At 42.6% G+C, this 6,586-nt stretch overlaps 1 long non-coding RNA gene across 2 annotated transcripts; it reads left to right on the top strand.

The window, feature by feature from the left end:
• Positions 1-6: 6 nt before the first annotated feature.
• On the top strand, positions 7-6,259 carry LOC102007558. 2 transcript variants are annotated; one of them, XR_260770.2, is made up of 3 exons: positions 7-173; positions 925-2,035; positions 4,435-6,259. It is a non-coding gene; the product is annotated as an uncharacterized LOC102007558 (long non-coding RNA). The 2 variants fall into 2 exon arrangements; XR_001233702.1 differs by lacking the exon at positions 4,435-6,259 and having other exon boundaries at positions 925-3,543.
• The last annotated feature ends 327 nt before the right edge of the window (positions 6,260-6,586 follow it).

The raw sequence follows: 6,586 nt of genomic DNA on the forward strand, positions 1-6,586 counted from the left end.
GCCCGCAGCGGGAGCGCCGCGGCCTGCGCGTCCTCGCTGTCCTCGCCGTGCGCGGCCCAGAGCGGCTGCTGGTCGCGGTTGAGTTGGCCGGCCGCGGTTCAGACAGACCGAGTACAAACTTCCGTCAAAGAGCCTTCCCAGAACAAACTTAAAACTGTGAATGTCGTTTCCAGGTACTGATCCCAATTCGAAGTGCCATATATACGCACAGAGTTAATATACCACTGATTAAACTCAGGCTTTTGAAATCAGACGACTGGGTTACACTACTAGGGTTTTTTTTTTTTTTTTTTTATGTTAAACACATGTATTTCTTCTGCGTTCAGGGAATTTTTGCTGAATATGACATGTTGTTTAGACTGGCTAGGAAATGTGTGTACTATTAGGAGATCTAAAGGATAAAAGCACATTGATATTTGTGTGTGATCTCTATTCAGGTGACAAAATAAAGCATTTTTCTGTCACTTAGATATTTTCATCATCTAAATTTAGAATTTCAATTTTAAACGAAAAAATATTAAAGAAAATGTAAAATTTGCAACAATACACCATGCTGTTTTCCCCGTCAAATTTCAGCATACTGAAGGGTTATGAGCGAGTAGCATGAAAACGAAGTAGAATTTAACAAATTCTCAGAATTTTTATTTGCTGATCTCATACAACAGAAATCGTTCCAGTTGTCTCACCAGAATATAAGCTGGATAATGTCTGAAATTAAGACAAATACTATCATTAAACCAGAAAGAAATGGCAAACCAGGTACACACACACCCACACACACACACACACACAGAAATACAGCATTAAAATAATGAATGGGGTAAATAATTTTGTGAAACATTATTTAAAATATTCTCCTTGAGCAATAACACATTTCATTTTAAGCAAAACACGTGGTTGTCTTTTTTACACTTTGTCTTCTAGAGCCAGCCCAATGGATTTGATGGAAATTGATTCATTTTGTGAAGTGGCCACAGACAAACGGTTCTAGGTTTTGGGCTGTGTTCCGAGAAGCCAAAAGTGTCTGCAGCTGCTTGAAGAGAAGCCGGTGCTCCTTGTGATACCAACCTCTGGCAACCAAGTGTCCGTGACACAACCCGAACAAAAATCATCCCTGCGACGCAGCACACACTTGAGTTTCCTCTAGCCAGGCATCTGGGTAAATTCCTAGCTTGTGTTTGCACTTGAGGCAGAAATACTAAGCTGGCGTTGTGAAGGTGGTCCAGCCCCTTTCGGGATACTTCCTCTATAAAAGCCATTCATTAAACACTTACTGAGCCCCCAAGACAAAGAACGCTTAGACAGAACTGATGACTGACCCTTCTAGACTCTGTCCCTTGGTGTGATGTAAGGCTGTGACTGTTGGTCAACCCTACTTGAAAATAAGCAGAAAGAGAAAACAAGCTGTGAGGCTAGGGTGTGGTCGCCTTTGGACTCCACATCGATTGCCCTCAGGAAGAATCCCTTCCCAGCGGAAAGGGAACACTGAGCCGTGCTTTGGAAAACAGTGGATCCTGGCTCTTGGAGAAGGCATTAAAAATATTTCTGTGTGACAACATGCAAATCCAGACAAAAGTCAGCATCAGCTTTTCATTTAGCAGTTCATCGAGTAGGCTATTTATGGACTGGGGCTTCTGATTTGCAATACATCATCTCAGGGTTCAGTGTTATCTTTTGATTTCTTTCCAGCTGAACAGGCTGAGTCGTGTGAATACCTCTGTCAGCCTACGCGGTTGGCTATTCTCACACGAGAAGTAATCTAAGAGCCCACTGAGCACGTCTTCGGATAGCACTCTGGAAGCTGGCAGCTGATGTGCTTTGCCAGCAAGGGGGGCGGGGAAGGTGGCGGCAGGCGATGGCCATGGCGGTGGTTGTGGCTTGGGTCCCTTTGGTTATGTCAGGACACCCTTCGTGCTTGGAGTCCCGTGTCCTCCAGGCCTTGGTTGTTTGCCCTGCCAAGGAAGGATGTTTCAATGGCTACGCAGAATGTGGACGGAGAAGTGGAGACCATCCGTGATGTTCAGAGGACAGAAAGGTAGATGTTTCTCAGTGTTTCTAAGAGCTAAGAGAAGTAGCGCTGCAGGGCTGAGGAATCGTGCTGTGGGGACACAGCCCCCAGCCCCCACGCATGCAGAGACACGCACACACTCACACACACATACACTCACAACCCCTCCTAAAAATTTCAAAATGGTTGAAGATATTTCATTCAGTAGAAGGTTAAAGGCGTCCCCATCGCAGGAAGGATTATCTTACCGGAGGATTCTGGGACTGCAGATGTATACTGCGGCAAAATCCTAAATTCATCGAAAACAATCATTTCTGGACTCCAGCTGCTAAAAATCATAGAATTGTAGTAACTCATGAGTAAGATTAAAACAAGCCATTTTCACATTCTAAAGTGTTCAGGGAAAAAAATGAGTCTTTTCTTTTAACTCATTTCTTAAACAATGCAAATTTTAAGGTAGCTTTTCTTTCCAGAGCACACAGCGCCATGAAATCGATAATTTTTGATCTTTCGGTTAGTAGGCAACATGGTGAGCTATTGCAGGGACTGCAGGCAGCAGACATGTTCTTGTCAGCTAAAAATTTTAATATTGTTTTCGAATCCATTGAGATGTGTAGATGTAGTATCACCGGTTTTTTGTTTTAGCTTGTACTAGGCTATGGGGGAATGCAAACCCTCAGTTTATCGACATAGACATGTCTATTGCTTTCTCTATATTAAAAACAGAGAATCTTACTGGGTCCTAAACAAAAAATTATGTAAAAGGAGTGGCTAGTGTGATTATAATCCCATCATGCAGGGTCCACGGTTCCCATTTAAAGAAATTTCGCAGAGGGCAACTTCTTAAGAACATCCCTGCTGTGCAGAGTGAAAGGCATGAACAAACCAAAGACAGAATTCATCTGTGTTTATATTTTACAAACAATGAAAAACCTACTCTTTGTATGCCTTTTTCCCCCACCTTCTTATTTCATGGAAACTGCAGCATCTCCCCGCCCCCACACAAACACTCACCGCCCGCTCTGCGGTCCTCCGTCCCTCTCTGGCTTGTCCTTCCTCTTCCTTTTCGCTTTCACAAATTCTGCACGCGCCATCTTTGTGTGGGGTGATTCTCTGCTAATTTCAGTTACCCATTCTCTCACAAATCAGTTCAGAAATAGAACGATATGGTGTGCTGATGGGGCTTGATTTGCCTGAATTTCTTTCAGTCTTCCCTTCTGGCATAGAAAAACGGAAAGGACAGGGGGAAGCCCCCCAAAAAAGAGGTATTTCTATTATTGCCTTAACCTGTTGTATACAGTGGTGATAAAAATATTATAATAATAGCAACAGCTGCAGCCTAAATAGAAGCTATGAGATAATTAATGTGCTACAACAAATTAATGTGCTGCAGGTGCTGCTGTTGAGAACTGACTAACCCATGCCGTGTAAAGCCCAAATACAATTACGATCCCCTCACTACCACAAAATACAGAGCAAAATGTCCAGTTTGGTAAATATGCCGACCATTAAAAAATAAATCAATACAAATCCTCCTTGGTGCCTTTCCCTGCCCCCCCACCAAGCCATCCCAGGTGGTTCAGTCATCTGTGGACGCGCAGAGTCCGGGGTCCCGGCGGGCGTATATGTGCACCGGTGTGTGTGTGGCAGGTGGAGACAACGGCTCCTGTATATGTAAGGGGTTCATGCTGTGGCTCAGTTGGGAGATGAAAAGACCAGCTATAGCTTCATTTTTAAAAATTAAAGATAGCCTGTAATATTTAAGAACTTTATTGGTTTTAGAAGAAAAATGGGATGTATCTGTGTGTCTACCTAAGAAGAAAAATAAGCATTGAATTAATACTTTTAAAAATCACGTCTTACAAAGAAGGATACAGGCTTGTAGCGTGGCCTCTTCGCTGGTGTGGAAGAGAGGCTTTTGTCTTACCTGCTGTTGAGTTGTGTGTTGTGCAGGGCGCTCACTGGTTGTGTCAGAAGTGTGTGCCTGACATCCAAGGCGTGGGGTCGGACAGGGTCTGGAGAGGTCACAGGGCCAGAGCAAGTGTTCCTTTTCTACTTTCTACCACTCGACGAAAATAACTTCGGGCAGGGAAAAGTGGGGGAACATACAGATTGATTTTTAAAACCTACTCAGCTAAACAATTCTCTTATAGTAAGGATGGAGTCATTTCCAATTTTGCTCCTAGGAATGCTCTGAAAGAAATGACCTTTGTTTGCGTTGCAACCTGGATTTTTTGTTTGTTTTATTTGTTTGGAGAGAGGGAGACAGAGAGACAGACAGACCATAAAATCAGTCAATTTTTCAAGGTTATTGTTTATTAAAATTTATTCTATTGGATGACTTTAATATTTAATTATAAATCATAATAAAATAGATTAGTTCCTATACAATGAGAAAATGTTTACATTTAGATGTAATTTTGCAGAAATTTCAATTCTCGGACATACAGAAATATCCCGGCAGGACACAGCTTCAGTGACACCCAGAAGATGTCTGCATCAGCATGGGTTTTGTTTAAAATGCATTTTATTTCGCGGACTCCTCTCATGTGGATGAGCGATGACCAAATCACCACATTCTCTACACAGAGGCCCAAGTGTTTTCCATACCCTTGCTTGGGACTGTATTCCATCTCTCTTTTGTTTATATTAAAGCTTTTCATAATCTATCTTCCAATCTGCTCCTATTTTGAATTTATGATTATAGAATTGGAGTTAGGAGAGAAAAAAACAAGAACCATATTGTTTTTCTTTAAATTACAAAAAAAGAAAGAGAAACAAATAACCATTTTTTAAAATAAAAAACAGAAAAGTTGATAAGTATGAAATGTATACGTCTCTGCTGGGATTTTCCAATAATTTTGATGCCGGCCTGTGTCATTCCCATATGGAAATCTGAAATCATATGGCTCGGTGATTATTATGTCAATTTGGGAAAAAAGAAAGTGCCTTAATTTCTGGTTTTGAAGGAATCATCCACTCAGAATATCTATCCTTTCACTGTAGATGGTACCAGGAGGTAAAACCTGACCGACGAAGGCAGTGAATGCCTAGCACACCCTCTTCGCATTCACATTTTCTTTGAGCCACAAACCAGTCCTGTTCTCCCTGTTTCTCTCTGTGTTCCTGAGTTTCCAGGCCCCCTTCTCAGGCTGTCAGTCGCAGGGACATCTTCCACCAGCTCCGGAACAGTGAAAAACGGTGGCCGCTTTGAGCCAGTTTGTCTGGGGTGGTTTGTCACCTAAGAAAAGTGAACTAATAGAGCCATGATGATTCTATTCTCAGCTTGTTTTTAATAATCTCACCGCACAGCAGCTTTATCCCAAGCTTGTTCTCTTGAATGAAAATCTCCAAAGATGTTAATTGGCATTCTTTTTAGTGAAATAATTTTGCATATGTACCCCCCATGCATATTTATTTAAACTATACAGCTGTACTGTGGTTGATACATATTTCTATAGTATCTATGATGCTTGGTTTCTTTTTTTAAGATAAAAAGTTAATACAGGGATTGTAATTTTTTTTTGTTTCCTCATTTCAATAGGTCCTCATCTGTACCTTCTGGGTTATATTCATTCCACTCGGGGCCTGTTCTGAAATGCCAAAATCTTTCCCATAATCACCTCTGAAGCATCTTTCCACACATGCTCCATTTGTGCAATTTGTTTTTAAAACTAAACTTAGAGCTTGATTTATTATAATTGCTGATTACTGCAGAGTCCTGTAGGGAATGGATCTTTTCTATCGACCGACCTTAAATAAGTCCCCTTTGGTAAAAAGTATCATTCCTGTCTCTAGCAAACAGATGCACCTGCAATATGTACTGGCTTGTGGTGCCTTTGGCATCGCCATTTCTTCTTGCTATATTTAACCCTTTTGTGTGTTTGTAAATATCCTGTGTCTTTTCCTTCTTTAATACTGATTTTAGAAAGGAGTGTTATGGTTGAGGATACGGGATACCTGTTTGATGTCAGGAGGTTCTGAAATACCTCACTTAGCGGTAGCTGTACTTTTGGTATCTGGGGATTAAGTCTGCAGAGTGAGAAACCCAGAGTTGTTTCTAAACAGATGAGCATTCATCAGTCGCAGTGCAGTCTGGTTGATGTTAATGTTACCCGCTGCCCGTGGGGCAGAGCCATCCCATTCTTCAGCGCTCAGTCGATGCCTAGGCCCCATGGCCCGGGCCGGGGTCAGCCTGGTGGTTAGAGAACCACTGCAGGGCTGACTGCAGCAGGCGTGGCCCAGGGACACACTGCTCGGCCTGTCTGAGTTTTGGCCCCGCAGGGTGGTCGGGGAGACAGCAGTGCTTTTGGAAGTCACAGTCCGGTGGCTTGTGTCTACTGAGCTTCTCTGGGTTGAAGACCTTCCGCTTGAGACCTCGTCTTAACTGTCACAGCCAGTGAACGGGGAGATGAGCGTCATTTTCCCATCTTACATTTGTGGGAATTGAAAGAGAAACATGGCATTTGCTCGGGTTAGAAAACTAAGGAAACAGAGCTAGAATTTGAACTCCAGAACCGCGCCGTGCAGTGCGGCAGTCTTTACCTACAGATGGCCGTTACACTCCAGCCACTTCGG

The sequence above is a fragment of the Chinchilla lanigera genome, unplaced genomic scaffold, assembly GCF_000276665.1.
Source record: "Chinchilla lanigera isolate Chin_1 unplaced genomic scaffold, ChiLan1.0 scaffold00019, whole genome shotgun sequence".
Lineage (NCBI taxonomy): Eukaryota > Metazoa > Chordata > Mammalia > Rodentia > Chinchillidae > Chinchilla > Chinchilla lanigera.